Source organism: Vombatus ursinus, unplaced genomic scaffold (genome assembly GCF_900497805.2).
Source record: "Vombatus ursinus unplaced genomic scaffold, bare-nosed wombat genome assembly UNPS02014784.1, whole genome shotgun sequence".
Classification (NCBI taxonomy): Eukaryota; Metazoa; Chordata; class Mammalia; order Diprotodontia; family Vombatidae; genus Vombatus; species Vombatus ursinus.
In genome coordinates, this window is record NW_020954562.1 from 16,185,896 (window position 1) to 16,202,234 (window position 16,339).

A 16,339-nucleotide genomic window follows, 5' to 3' on the forward strand; every position below is an offset into this window, starting at 1 on the left:
CGGCCCCTGCCCGGCGGGTGGGGAGTTCTCGACGCGGGCCGGTGGAGGACGCCTGGCGCTGGTGTCTGCGCTCGGGGCGCGAGCGGCCGAGGCGGAGGCTCGAGGACAGCGCGAGCCCCTCCTACCCCCGGCTCCCGCTTCCCGGCCGCCGCTGCAGCCGCTGGTGCTGCAGCCGCCCCCTGGCCGCCTCTCTTCTCCCCGCGGCAGCCCCCACACGGCCCGCTGGGTCCCCGAAGCGGCCGCGGCGGCGGTTTGTGGTCGTTGGTCCCAGAGACTTGTGACCAACATCCGAAGACCAAAGGGGTGAGGAGGGGTGAGGGGGGCGCCACCAAACCGCCGGTAACGGCCGGACCCCCCGCCCCCCGCCTCTTCCCCCTAGGCACTCACACGCGCTTACACACTGGGGCACACTCCCGCGCCCGGGGCCGCCGCCTGCGTGTAAGGAGCCCCCGAGGTGGGGTGGGGGTTTCGGGGGTGCCCGGGCCGGGTGAAGGCCGTTATAGCTCAGCCTCCTGGGGGCATCGCCCGGCGGCGACCCGCCCAGCCCCCCTGCCCCTCCGTGCCCGGCCGAAGTCAGCCGTCCAGACCCCTCCCCCCACCTGTTACCTCCTGGCGTCCCCCACCCACCCAGACACCCGCTGCGCGCAGCCCCCCCCTTCCCCGTGTGGGGGCCTCCCTTCCCTTGGTGACGCGTCGCCCCAACCTTAGCCCATCCCCGCCTCCCTTCTCTTTCTCCGCGGTTGTCTTATTCCCTTTACCTGTAATTCACTCCTTCACGGCCACTCGGGGACTTGGCAGGTAAATTCCACTCCGGGCCCTTCCCCCAACCTGTAGGAAGGACACGCAAACTTAGACAGGAAACCTAGGGATGCCCTCCCCCCGCCCCCACCTTTTCAGGCACCTAGCCCTTCGGCTGAAACTTGTCTATAACCCTCCCTTCCCCTTATTGTTTTCATAGAGGTCTTAACCTGGGTGCATGCTTGGAAGCCTAGGATTCCTCTACCTTGGACTCCCGGGTTTCTGCTCCGAGATCTTACCCTTATTGATTATTGTGCATTGGAAAGCTTCTGGAGGGATAGGAACAACACCAGCTGATCCTTCTCAACCGTAATACGAGGGCAGGCAGCCACACACGGTAATCAATAGTTAAAAACGGATATACCATCTTGATCACTCAGTAAGGGCAGAAGAGTGTTGTTCGACTTTATCTTACTGTTGTTGATGTGTAAAGAGCACTAGACTGGGAGTCAGAAGACGCGGGTTCTGCCCCTAACCTGCGTGACTGTTACACAGAGAAGGACCTGTAGTGTTTTTCGAGAGAGCCCTCATCCTTTGCCTAGTGACTTGGACAAGTCATTTGCTTTGGGTCTGGATTTCCTTATCTGCAAAATGAGGGGTTTGGATTAGGAGGTCTTTAAAAATATGGCTGTCGAAAGGTATGGGATAAAACAAGGAGCCTCTGTAATCTTATTCCATAGGCATTAAAAAATGTAATGGAGTTTTGTCTTTAGATTTTTAGTATTGTTTATCAGGAGTCTCTTGGGCTTTAATTATTGGAAGCTTCAGAAGACTTATGACCTGACTCACTGCTTTGTCTTGGACTATATATGGACTCAGGGCTAGCGTTAAGCAAAGATTGCTGTGTATGTCAATACAGGTACTCATACATACATCCAGGTATATGTGTGTAAATTATCCTTGGTTGGGGTGGTTTCTTTTATTATTTAAAAAAAATTATTGTAAGAGGTTTTCATGAAAGTGTCACCAGTAGCACTATGGTATTCAGTAATTTATGAATGTGGAAAAAAGAATGAAGTCATTTTATATGTAAATCACATAGTAGTAATGTAGTAACTTCTTATTTGCTAAAAATTAAAAGTGCTACTAGTTGCCCTGTAAGGTATATATTCTCTGTTGAAATATTTTGTAACTTGACTTTTCACATACATGATGACATCAGGACCAAATTGATGATATGGTTATAGATCATAATACTTTGCTTATCATTGCATCTCCTTATTTAAATCTAAAACTCCATGTTTTTCTCTAGCTATAGTATGAGATAATAAAATTTCTTTAATAGGTAGGATTCAATCAAGCTTCATAACATTTCCATCTTACAATCATAAAACCTTGGCAAGTAGGCTTCGATTTATGAAGTTACATACATAAACAATTGTTGGCAAGAGTCCGTGTTTGCATATATGACAACTCTTGTATAACCATTGAAGTTTTTATCACTAAGGTCCACAGAACTCTCAATGCAGTTACCCATTTTAATTACTACCTGATGATTGGTGAAAGAGGGAAGAAAATAAAAATCAGTATTTTCACATTATAACTTCACAGAAGACCTTGGAAAATATTATATAAGGAATTGTGTATTTCATTAGGAAGAGAGTACTTGTCAGAAAAAGGTCTAATCTAGGGTCAAAGAACACGTTACCTTTTGATACTTATAATCATTTAAAAATTACAACTCTGGTATAAGGTACTAAGCTATTTTTAAAAATTTTATAACTTAGTCCTCCTAAGCTTAAAGTAAATCTGACAGTGTTCCCAAAATATCTGAAACATCTTTTTGAAAATATTTTAATAAATTGCTTGTATGCCTACTATGAAAATAAATGTACTGGCCACATAATGCTATGTATTATACTGTATGCCCAAAATATTTGTGTTGATCCAGCCACATTTCTTTGGCTAGTTCGTTTGTTATTGTAAATGTCTTTGTGGTGGATTATGTGACTGGAATAGTGAACTAGATGGCTTAACCAATCATTCAGTCAACTATGAACCCGAGCCTTACTGAGCACCACACTCTAAACAGACCAAGAGGCTAGAAACTTAACTACTACATATTGTGTATAATGCATTAAAGGATTGACTTAACCTCTAAGATGATACTTTTGGATCTGAAGCTAATGTTTTTAATTTTTAATTTAATTTAAAAGTTCAGATAAAGTATATGCAATATTTTAAAAATTTTTACAACGAATCTTCATCACTTGCTTTAGGAAAGGAGAATTTCTATATAAGGATATAAGTTTGATGAATGAAATATAATTCTGTAGACTTTATATTTATCAAGTTATGTTTAGTTATAAAACTCACTTTTCTGGGTAATGCACTGTCTGTTGCTGCTGCTGTTCAGTTGTTTTTCAGTTATGTCTGACTCTTCTTAAAACCATTTGAGGTTTCTTGGTAAAGATAGTGGAATGGTTTCCCATCTTCATCAGCTCATTTTACAGATGAGGAAACTGAGGTAAACTGGGTTAGGTGACAGCTAGTAGTGTCTGTGGTGCTGTGTCCACTGCACCACCTAGCTGTCTACTGTTTTTTTTTTTTTTAAAGGGCAGTAAAAATTTTAAAGTCTTGATTATTATTGACAACAAGATTTTAAAATGTAAAAAAAAAATACGGTCAACATTTAAACCTAATGGTCTTGAGCATATCCATGTTTTGGCTGTATTATTTCCTTGCTTCCATGGCTTGCTGATTTTATTGCCCGAGTGTCAGGAGACATCTTTGAAAGTTCAAGATCTTGGTCTAGAGAATTGTCTGTAGACATCACACATAGGTATGTTGTAACATTTTCTACCTTATAGTTTACACTTCCATATGAGCAATGCCCTGATTACCTTCTCATGTCCATCACCTTTACTCTTATAACCACAAGTCTGTAGTTTAGGCTGGCCTGTGACAATGCTTTGGGTGACAGAGCTAGGATTGAAATAGTAGTAATTGAGAAGGGAGTAATTAGTTTTGGCACCTCATTTGGGAGTGGGACACAGGTAATTAGCATGTATAGCTCATCACTTATGATTCCTAAACTGTTAAAGGGAACTGACTAGTGGATTGTCCCAGGATCAAATATAAAGATGATTTTTCTAATTGAAATTTAAAAATCCAGTTCTCCTGGGAAGTGAACTTAAACTAAATCATAAGCTGCTTAGATTAGATGTAAAACTTTCTTGGCAGTAAAGGTGGTTGGGCAATTGAAATTTGAATAGGTCAATAAAGAAAACTATATAATCTCTTCCTTGGAAATCTTTTACATTTTAATAATTCATCTTTTGTCTTGGCTTTAGCTAATGACTCATGAAGTTCCTACCATTTCTTCATTTGTATGATTTCAAGATTCTATGCTTAACTGTGTTCAGTGTATATTCTCTACTGAGTCCTTTGCTTCCTGGAGTAAGAGAGTTGAAGTACTCTGTCACAAGGAAAATCCCAGCTATTCTCTGAGGAAAAACCACAGCAGTATTCCACAGAGGCTACTATGATAGGATGTGACTCTAAAGAAGTTTGTTTGGGGATAAATTAGCGACTTAATGGCTAGCTGGCATTGAAAACGTTAAAGCTTTAATTACTACTAGAAAAAATAAGTTTTCATAATGAACCTCAGAATGGAAGGATAAAAAACAAATTAGAGACAGCTTGTGAGAATCTCAGAAAAACTGAAAGGTTTCAGTGAAAAAAATGATGCTATATTAAGTAATCTGGAATTTCTTCAGGGGACGCTTGAAGGGAAGGATTAGGCAAAAGAAAATCTTGAATATTTTGCCTCAAGAATAGGAACAGATGGTAGTAAATAGAATTTCAAAATCTCATAATTTCAAGATGATACTATTTAGAGTGATGTTGAAGTTCAAGATACACTGGTAAGTTGCTGAAGTAGAGAAGAATTCAACAGTATCAGTGAAGTCAAATTCTTAATCATTAATGTGGACAAATACATGTCTTTTGGAATGGATCTACTCTTTTAATATTCCTGATTCAGGTAGTGTTTTGCCTCTGATGACTTTTGAGATGACACTTTCCAATTTTATGATTCTTTGAAAAACATCAAATCAGTATGTGCAGAAGGGCTAGGAATGTTTAGCTTTGTTCCTTTAAAAGAATTATTCCAACACAGTTTTGATCTTCACCCTTAATTTAACTTGTTTTCAAAACTTTATTAGACTCCTTTATGATATGATTCTTTGTAGTGCGTATTTTTATGTCATGAATTAGATTATGTCCCAAAAAATAGTGTGGCATGCTTTAGCTTGTAACATGTTTTGAAACTTGGTCACGAGGTTTATCCCAATGCTAATGTTGTAAAGAAAATCTATTTCTAATAAAATTGATCATGATTACTAAAATAAACATGATATCAAAATTTTAAAAGATAATTTGTGGATTTAGTTATGTGGAATTCAGTTGTAACACTTCCATTGTATTATTAATAGTACAAATTTAATTCTGTATTTCAGAATTTGAGATTAATTTGATTAATGGAAATTCCCATATTGGGGAAATTAGGCCAATAGTAAGGACTGTTTGGGGAGGCAGCCAGATAAAGAGAAAAGTACCTCAAAAGTGGAGTGCCATGATCTCACTTTAAGGCCCTCGTACTGCTTGTGTGACCTTGGGTAAGTAACTGTCTCTTGGCATTAACTTTTTTTTTCAGCTATAAAATGAAGGGACTATATCAAATGTCTCCTAAGGTCTTTTTCTGTGACTCTAGGCCTAGGATCTGATCTTAATTGATGAAATTAACTAGACAATTATTAACTATTCATTTTGCTAATCATGGGAATATCTGGTTAATGAAGCAGGAATAATTGTATTTTATATTGACTAAATGTCTTTGGGAGGCTTTTATTTAGACTAGATTTTTTTGAGTTTTAGTTATACTATTTCTTCAAGAAATCTTGGACTATATTCTTCAGTTCACTTATTTTTAATTATACCTAGGGAGTAAAAAAGTTATAATGATAAGTCTTTAATGTACAAAGAGATTTGTTAAATTCATTTGCATTTAATTTTTAAAATATAATATCTCTAATAGTGGTGGTGGTGGTGGTAGTAGTATCTGAATTGCCTTAGGATTACTCCATGCATGACTTTTTTTTAAATTTTCTGGACTAGATCTTTGATTTCATTAGTATAGCAGACTCCCAGTAAGGATACCCCCTCTACCAATGCATATCGGCACAGGCACAATGTCTGGTTGGCATTGATCGCATAACTTCTGTGTCAGAGGTGGAACATAAAATCAGTATTTGCTGACTCTCAGGCTAGTTCTCTACCCATCATACCTTACTGCTTATCTCTAGAAATTTTTCTTAGTAAAATGGAATACCAACTTTATAATTTTTTTAGCTTCATAAATAAAGGATTATTCCTAAGTTGATAAAAGGAGGTTTTTGAAAATCCTTGTGTTCTTCAGCTACCCTTAATGAAAATTCTTTATAATTTTTTCCTCTAAATATACTTAGGTTCTTCAGTAGAAGTTGGTTGAAGGTTTTTAAAGAACAATATTACTAAGAAATTCAGACCTCTATTCCTCACATCCTTTAATGAATTGTTTATGGAACTAGATATCTGTTTATAGAACTTTAGTCTTTAGTGAGCATCTAACAACTTTAGTGTTGGAAGGAATATTAAAGATCATCTAGTCAGCCTCGTGAATAATATGTGACTTGATCAGCTAGTTTTACTGGCTAAGTGAGTAGGTTTTCTTATTCTTACTCCAGTGCTCTTTCTACTGCTTTGTGCTATGGAACTTCCATTGTCACTTAACTTCTAATTAAAACTCAGTGATGCTTTCTTTAGAGGTTATGTCTATTTTTTTTTTTTTTAGTAGAGACTCCTGAAGGGAAATTGTGTTTGGAGTCTATCAGGGAAGGTTACCTCAACCTTCCTCTCATATCAATCTTGTTTTATACTTATTTTGTTCTAAGATTGATTGCAGCAAAAACAACAGCAACAAGAAATAGCTTTGATTTTTTGGAGGACTAATTAAATAGGTTGGAACTTAATTCTTGATTGCTGGGTTGATTATTAGATGTGATAATTAGTTTCAAAAAGCTCAAATGGTATGCAAAAGTTTTTTTTAATTGTTGCTTTTGTTTTGTTGTTGCTTTAGGAGGTGGTAGATAAAGGAATTTTGGATGCAAAGCAGTGTAAGATTCAATGGAACTTTGGAGATTATTGGTTTTTGGTTATGCCTACGAGAATGCTACTTTAAGGCAAAGTATATTACATAATTTTTGTACCCAATAACTGGCTTTTTTTCTTCAGATGACACTTAGAAATAAAGGAATACAGAATTTACTCAAATAAAACCTAGTGAGAAATATACATATGTACATCTATGTATTGATATGTAGCTGTAAACTGCTTCCTCGGCAGCAAGAATGCTGGAAATAATTTAGCAAAGAGAAAGCCAGATGAAGTCCAGGGTGGTTTTTTGGGAGATAACAATACCAGTGTCGCATCCCTAAATGAGGAGTGGGCAAGCTAGTGAATATCTGGCACACATAGCAGGGCACCAGTAAAAGACAAAACAAAACACTGGATTTTGAATTTTTCTTATTGGGGAGGTAGTGTAGAAAAGATGGGGTTCCCTGTTCTTAACTTACAGAAGAGGGAATAAAGTTTCTGAGGTTAAAACATGCTTTTCTCCAAATTGTAGTAATTTTATACTGTGGAATCTAGGATCTCTGCTTTAGTTGCTAATTAGCTGCCATAGAACAAAGATATCCCCAAATATTTCTCCTTCAACAGCTGGCATAACAGGGGCTTTGAGCAATCACTTATTATTGGCATCTATTTAAGTAGCTGAGCCACGGAGAATATCGGTAGCATTGGGATGGAGTGAGACCTATATAGTTTTATAGTTTTGTCTTTTTTATCTTATTTTTATTGATATATTAAGAATTAATATCAGCTTAATTTCCTAATCTCTCTTCCTTACTCTAATCTTTGAACAACAATTTTAAAAAGGAAAAAAAATGAGTGAAACTAATCAACACATTAGTCATATCTGAAAGTAGTCATTATCCTACACCTATAATTCTCTACCTGTGCAGAAGAGAAGTATGGTTTGTCAACTTTTCTCTGGGGCCACATACTGCCTCTGATGTGCCAGGTGTTGTAGTAAGTGCTTTACAGTTACCTCATTTGATCCTCACAACAACCTTGGGAAGTAGGTGCTATTATTTCCTCCATTTTTTAGTTGGGGAAACTGAGGCAAATGGAGGTTATGAGATTTGCCCAGTATCATAACAGCTAGTAAGTGTCTGAGGTCAAATTTGAACTCAGGTCTTCCTGACTTCAGGCTTAATGCTCTATCCACTGCACCATTGAATATATAGGAAAAAAATCAGGTAGGGCAGGTTTGCCTTACCTCTACATTGTATTATCCTTCTTTTATGTATTTTGTATGCATCTTAACTTTTTCTTTCACTCGTTTTTCTTTTCCTTATTCCTTTATTCATTACCTTTTTCTTTTCTTATGCCTGCTTTTGACTTGGGCCTTTTCCAAGCATTTGTAAATTTTAATGTTCTTCTGAGTTAAAGAAGTTGCAGAAATTTGCTGTGGGTCAAATTGAAGAAGTATAAAGGTATGGTAATAGTCAAACTTTTCTATAGCTACTATAGTTGTTGTATGGTTATTCTTTTCTTTTTAAATAATTTATTTATTTTTAGTTTTCAACATTCACTTCCATAAAATTTTGAGTTTTAAATTTTCTGCCCCTCCCTGAGCATGCAATCTGATACAGGCTTTACTTACACATGCATATTAAGCGTATTTCCCCATTAGTCATCATGTAAAGAACAATTAGAATCACGAAAATAAAGCAATAAAACAAAACAACAAAGGAAAAGGAGAACAAATAGTATGCTTCCATCTTCATTCAGACTCCATAGTTCTTTCTCTGGATGTGGATAGCATTTTCTTTTTTTTTTTTTTTCTTTTCTTTGGTTAGGCAATGGGATTAAGTGACTTGCCCAAGGTCACACAGCTAGTGTTATATGTCAGGTCACATTTGAACTCACGTCCTACTGACTCCAGGGCCGGTGCTATATCCACTGCGCCACCTACCTTCCCCCAAGCATTTTCCATCATGAGTCTTGGAGTTGACTTCGATCCTTGCTTTGCTGAGAAGAGCCAAGTCTGTCAAAGTCAGTCATTGCACAGTGTGGCTGTTACTGTGTGCAGTGTTCTTCTGGTTCTGCTCATTTCACTCAGTATCAGTCCATACAAGTCTTTCCAGGTTTTTCTGAAATCTGCCTGCTTATCATTTCTTATAGCATAATAGTATTCCATTACGTTCACATACCACAACTTGTTCAGCTATTCTCCAATTGATGGGCATCTCATCGATTACCAATTCTTTGCCACCACGATAAGAGCTCCTATAAATATTTTTGTACACATGGGCCTTTTCCCATTTTTATGATCTCTTTGGGATACAGCCCTAGAAGTGCTATTGCTGGGTCAAAGGGTATGCACAATTTTATAGGTTTTAAAAAATGTAATCTATAATTTTTATAGTTTTTAATAATTTTTTATATTTTATAGTTTTTATAATCTATAATATAATATAATCTGCAGACTTCTGTAGATAGGTGCATCTGGAGAATCTCACCGTTCCAGGGGACACCCTCTTCAACTTGGACTATGCTCTAGATTTCCACTGTCATAGTGGTAAGCACCTTTTGCCAGCAGATACATCATGTTTCTGTGCCTTATATGATCTTTATGATGGGAGGTAGTTGATTGAAGGTTATTTGTTATAGCTTTCAAGGAATTTTGAGTGATTTTGATATATAGATGGGTAATACCTTGTTAGATAAGAGATGTGTTGCACTGCTGAATCTACTTTTTTATGTAATCAGTGAACAGTAAGCAAAATAGTAATGTGTACTCACTGCATCATTTAGTCAGTTGTAAAATGATACAGCTGTGGTTCATATTTTGATACTGCTTTTGAATGCCTTTTTTCTTTGCTACTGCAACCTTAATGGGCAGCTAGGTGATATAGTAGACAGAGTGCTGGGCCTGGAGTGAGGAAGATATATCTTCCTGAGTTCGAATCCTGCCTCATATACTTATTAGCTGTGACCCTGTGCCTCAGTATCCTTATCTGTAAAATGAACTGAAGGAAATGGCAGTATCTTTGCCAAGAAAACTCCAAATGGGGTCATGAAGAGTTGGAAATGACTGAACAACTACCTTCTTCATAGAGGAGGACTTACTGAGATTTTGTGGTGGAAAAGTAGGTATATAGATTGGTGATTGTTGCCTTTTTTGTTGCATTTTGTTTTGGTCTTAATAAGGTTTAATTTTTTTCTATTCTTTTAGTGTATTGTCCTACTTCAGATGCCTTAGTTGATCCCTTAAAGACTCAAAAATTTTTCCACCTGATGCACAAATTCCTTTTATATACACTTGGTTCAATCCAACTGTTTTTCTTGTCTTTATTTTTAGTACCATTTCTTTCTTTCCTATAAACATCTGGAAGTATGATGTTGGCGCCTATCTGTGGTAGTGCCACTGTCCTTGATGGTAAAAACAGTTGATTATAATAATCTTTGAAGATCTTTTCTACTTTCTACTGCTTTTTTTGTATTTATTTCATTTTTATCCTTTTGTTTTTTTAAATAAATTTTTATTATCTTTTATTTTATGGCACCGAAATTTTCCTCTGTATTCCATTTATACTAAGAAAGATTTTTTTAAATAAAAAGAGGAAGGAGAGAAAAAATAGGTAAAGTTAGTACATTAAAAATATGTAAATACTTGAAGTATTTTTTACTAGTGAACCTCCCACTTCTTGAAAGGAATGTGGGGAATTGTCTTTTCATATTTCTCTTTGAGGCTATGCTTATTCTTTGTAGTTTTGCAACATTCATTTTTTGTCGTTTTGTAGTAATTTTAATCCATGTTGTTATAGTTGTGTATGTTGTTTTCTTGGCTTTCTTTACTTCATTTTGCATCAGTTCCGTCATGTTATTTCCGTGTTTTTCTATGTTAGTATGAATTCACCATTTCTCACAAGCACAGTAATATTCCTTGACATTCATGTAAATTTGTAATGCAGTTGATGGGGCTCTGCTTTGTTTCTGGTTTCTTTGTTAGAACAAAAAGCGTTGCAATAAATATTTTCATGTATGTGGGTACTTTCTTTTTATGAATGAGCTCTTTTGAGCGTTTCCCTAGTATGAAATCTCTGGATCAAAGGGTATGGATATTTTAGTGACTTTATTTGCGTAATTCTAAAATGCTTTCCAGAGTGGTTGTATTGATTTTCAATTCTTTCACAATGTACTAATGTAATATGCCTATCTTCCTACAACCCCTTTAAGCACTGACTTTACCCATCTTTTGTCATCTGTCCTATTTTTTTATTGTGAAGTGAAGCTCCAGGATTATTTTGATTTACATTTCCTTTATTGTTAGTGATTTGGAGCTTTCTTATGGTTGCTAGAATGTAATTCTTCTTTTCAGGAGTGTTTGTTTAAGTCTTTTGGCCACTTAACTATTGGGAATGACATTTGGTATTTATATATTTGTGTTAGTTGTCTATATTGGATACCAAAGCTTTATTCAAGAAAATTTTCCCATTTGACTGCTTCCCTTCTTATCTTAAATGTATTAATTTTTGCTTGTGCTAAAGTATTTTAGTTTCATATAGTCAAAATTATTTAATCTTTTGTAATTGTCTTTATTGTTGTCTAAAAATACATCATTTACTCATAGCTGTGAAAGGCATATGGTTTGCTCTTCTAGCTCTTTTATAAAGGTATGATATTAGGGTCACATAGTCATTTTGAATTTATTGTGGAACAGGTTACAAGATATTGGCCCAAGCCTAATTTCTGCTATACTGCTTTCTAGTTGTCCTAGCAGTTCTTATCAAATAGACAATTCTTTCCAAATGTCACAGTTACCAAGCAGAAATTCAGAAGACTCGTAATAAAACTTGCTATCTACCTCTAGGTAGAAAGCTGATGGACTCATAATGCAGATTGAATCAATCTTCCCTTACTTCCTTCCTTCCTCCTTCCTTTCCCACCCTCTTGGTTTAGGACATGGTTAATGTAAGAATTTATTTTGTTTGGCTGTACAGCTAGGTAGTGTAGTAGATAGAGTACAGGACTTGGAATCAGGAAGACTCATCTTCGTGAGTTCAGATCTGGTCTTAGAGGCTTACTAGGTATTTCTCTGGGCAAAAAAAACAAAAACAACAAAACCACTGTTTGCCTCAGTTTCCTCATCTGTAAAATGGACTAGAGCAGGAAATGGCAAATTACTGCAGTATTTTTGCCAAGAAAACCCCAAAATAGGGTTGCAAAGAATCAGACATAACTGAAACAACTAAACAACTATATTTGTAAATTATTTTATTTTTCTTGCCTTCTTAGCGAATGGGGGAGGGAGGTAGGCAGAGAATTCAGAACTTAAAATTAAACTTAGTTTAAAAAAAATTTGTTTTCCAGTTAAACATTACGTTATTGTATTCTATAATTTTTCGTTCTTCTTGGATAGACCTTTTTCTCTTAATCTTCTGTTTTATAAAACCAATACCAAATAATTTTGGTGACTGCTGCTTTATTATAGTTTAAGCTCTAGAAATGTTATTCCCCCTTTTCCTACCTTTTCATTATTTCCCTTGATAGTTTAAATATTTTGTGCCTTCAGATGAATTTTATTATCATAGTATCAAGTTCTATAAGGTATCCTTTTGATAATTTGTAGTACTAAATATAGTACTAAAACTGTTAATTAACTTTGATAATGTTGGCATTTTTATTATAATAGCATGGCCCAATCATAGTCAATGAATATTCCTTCAGCTGCTTAAGTTATACTTTATTTAAAGAGCACTTTGTAATTGAATTGATTTAGGTATTGAATGTACTTTGGTAGATTGATCTCCAAATATTGTATGTGTTTTGTAGTTATTTTGGATAATATTTATTTCCCTTTCTATTATTGTCTTCAACTTTGTTATAAAGAAATTGCTCTTTTTTTTAATGGGTTTATTTCATAGCCTGTAACTTTGCTAAGCCTATTGTCTCAATTAGTAAACCATTGTGTCATCAGCAAATAAGTATAGTTTTATCTCCTACACCTTTAATTTCTTTCTCTGCTGTTAATGCTATTGCTGTCATTTCTAGAACTCTAGAAAATAATACTGGGGACATTGGGTCTTATTGTTCTATTCCTGTATTTATATGAAAAGCATCTAGTTTATTTCTATTGCATATGATGCTTGCTTTTGATTTCAGGCAAGCAATTCTAATGATATTTTTAAAAAGTTTCTCTTATGTTTTGTAGCATAGTTTATAGCATACTCATGTGGTTTTGGATGTTGTCATTTTTAACATAATAGTGTTGATTATTTTACTAATGCAGATCATCCTTGTATTCCTGCTGTAAGTCCAACTTGGTCATATTAGATGATTGCTTATATGAAATGCTATTGTGTTTTTGACAGAATTTTATTTACATTTTAAAATTTTATGTTTATTAATGATATTGGTCTGTAGTTTTCCTTTTTTGCTATATACTTGGTTCAAGTTTTAGAATGAAATTATTTTACAAAAGGAATTTGTTAGATCACTTCCCAATTTTTAAGAATATTTTATGTAGCATAAGTCTTAAGAGTTTGATTTTTAACAATGTATATTTATATATTATTATTGCTTAATCCTTTTCTTTGTTGTTAATGTGTATTTTAGGGAATATTATTTTTCCCCTGATTACTTTAGTTGCATCCTAAAAATTTTGGCATGTTGTTTAATCTTTATCATAGTTTTTCATATAAATAATATTCTCTCTGATTTGTTCTTTGACCCATTCAGTATTTAGGATGTCATGATAAAGTCTATTTGGGTCTGTCTTTTGTTTGTGTTCCCTGAACTGGTTATTATTATTATTATTATTATTATTATTTTTATTTTGCGTTGTGATCTATAAAGGATATGTTCATTTTTTCTGACCTTTTACATTATTTGCAGTATCTGTCTACCCTAAGACATAGTAAATAGTTGTAACAATTCCATGTAGTGCTAAGAACTATAAATATTCCTTAATGTTCTTTGTCCTTCATTCTTGAAGAGGACCATGATATTAGGGAGGTAATGCCATGATATACGAATGATTTGGATTTAAGTGAGGGAGGACTGTGCAAAGTCACCAGCTTCACTTTTTCCCCCAGAGCTATCTGGGTTCAGTGGCAAGATGTAGATCAGGTTGACTGGAGATGGCCCCTAGAGCAGTGAGAGATCTTGGCCATGTGGTTCAGTTTGACTGAGGCAATGCCCATTCAGTAATTAAGGCTAAGTAAGAAATGAGGAAGAGAAAGGCCTCTTCTACCTAGTCAAAAAGAAAGAAGAATCAATATGGGAGAGGAAGATCCTCAGGGTTTCTGGCCAAAATAGAAATTAGTCCCATTTAGAAAGAAGGTGCCAGAAGTCTTTTAGCTTTAGTGGGTGTTTGTGTACACACACGCACTCACACACGCACACACACAAACACTTATATATGTATCATTGTTTTCTGTTTTTTAAATTATAGTTTATATATGTGAGCCAACAAAAGTCTACACTCTCTCCACCCTCATCCTCCCAGTTGAGAATGAAAAAAAAAAACCCTTTTACAGGCATGTATAGTCAATAAAAACAAATTTCTGTATTGTCCTTGTCCCTGCAAAAATGTATCATTCCTCACTGTGAGTCCGTTTCTTTCAGGAGGTGGGTGCTCTTGAATCATTGTTGGTCATTATGCTGAACAGAATTTCCTAATTCTTTAAAATGATCTTTACCCTATTATTGTTATTGTATAAATTTTTCTCCTGGTTCTGTTCACTTCCCTCTGCATCCATTCATATGTCTTCCCCAGACTTCTCTGAAACTATCCCCTTCATTATTTTTTTTTTGAATTTATAAAGTAATTTATTTTTTAAAAAAATTTTTAACATGTGTTTGTAAAACTTTAGGTTACAGATTTTCTCCCTTCCTCCCTCCCCACCTACCCTCATTGAAAAGGCAAGCATCTAGATACAGGTTGTAGATGTGTAGTCATGCAAAACACTTCCATAGTAGTCCTATTGTGAAAAACAAAGTATATTTCCCTTCATCCTATCCTACCCCCCATTTATACTATTCTCTGTTTTGACCCTGTACCTCCTCAGAAGTTTTTGCTTTTGATTATCCCCTCCCCCAATCTCTTATGATTTCTCTTTCCTGTTTACCTCTTCCATGTTTCACTTGACTCTTGTATTTGAAAGTCAAATTTTCTATTCAACTCTGGTCTTTTCCTCAGGAATGCTTGAAAGTTCCCTATTTCATTGAATGACGATTTTTTACCCTGAAGGATTATACTCAGTTTTGCTGGGTAGGTGATTTTTGGTTGTAGTCCTGTCTCCTTTGCCCTCTGTAACATCATATTCCATGCCCTCCAGACTCTTATCGTAGAAGCTGCTAAATCTTGTGTTATCCTGATTGTGTTTCCACAATACTTGAATTGTTTCTTTCTGGCTGCTTGCAATATTTTCTCTTTGACCTGGGGACTCTGGAATTTAGCTACAAAACTTCCTAGGAGTTTTCCTTTGAGGATCTCTTTCAGGAGGTGATCTGTGGATTCTTTCAATTTCTATTTTGCCCTCTGGTTCTAGATGTCAGGGCAGTTTTCCTTGATAATTTCTTGAAAGATGATATCTAGGCCCTTTTTTTGATCATGGTTTTCAGGTAGTGCAATAATTTTTAAGTTCTTTCTCCTGGATCTATTTTCCAGGTCAGTTGTTTTCCCAAGGAGATATTTCACATTCTCTTCTATTTTTTCATTCTTGTGGATTAGTGTTACAGTGCCTTGATTTCTCAAATTGTCATTAGCTTCCAATTGCTCCATTCTAATTCTTAAGGAAGTATTTTCTTCAGTAAGCCCTTTTCCATTTGTCCAGTTTTGCTTTTTAGGGCATTCTTCTCCTCATTGGCTTTTTGGACCTCTTTTGCCATTTGGGTTAGGCTATTTTTTAAGGTGTTATTTTCTTCAGTATTATTTTGGGTCTCCTTTAGCATCACTCTCAGTTTTTCTTCTACTTCTCTTACTTCTCAAAATCCTTTTTGAGCTCTTCCATGCCCTGGGACCAATTCCTATTTTTCTTGGAGGCTTTGGATGTAGGAGCTTTGGCTTTGTTGTCTTCTTCAGGTTGTATGTTTTGATCTTCTTTGTCACCAAAGTAAGATAATATAGTCTGACCCTTTTTGCGCTGCTTGCTCATGATCTCAGCCAATTATTTGAATTATAAACTCTTTGTTAAGGTAGAGGTCTGTTTCTAGTGTGGAGAATGTACTGTCCCAAACTTCAGGGGTTTTGTGCAGCTGTTTTCAGAGATACTTCTAGGGACTTGTAAATTTTCAGTTCTTCCAGGGTACTGTGATCAAGGGCGAGGTGTTTGCTCCTTTCCTGGCCTGTGTTCTGATCTATGAGTGACCACAAGCACTCTTTTCTGTCTTGGAACTGTGAGGATTTCCTCTCCACAGCCACTACAAG

General features: G+C 36.1%; 1 protein-coding gene across 3 annotated transcripts in view; it reads left to right on the plus strand.

The window, feature by feature from the left end:
• Positions 1 to 230: 230 nt before the first annotated feature.
• The window catches only part of RBM46 (RNA binding motif protein 46), a 64,663-nt gene continuing 48,554 nt past the window's right edge, over positions 231 to 16,339 (plus strand). For all 3 annotated transcript variants that reach the window (XM_027866919.1, XM_027866917.1, XM_027866918.1), the window contains exons 1-2: positions 231 to 303; positions 959 to 1,135. The gene's annotated coding sequence lies outside the window, so the exon portion shown is untranslated. The remainder of the gene's footprint in view (positions 304 to 958; positions 1,136 to 16,339) is intronic.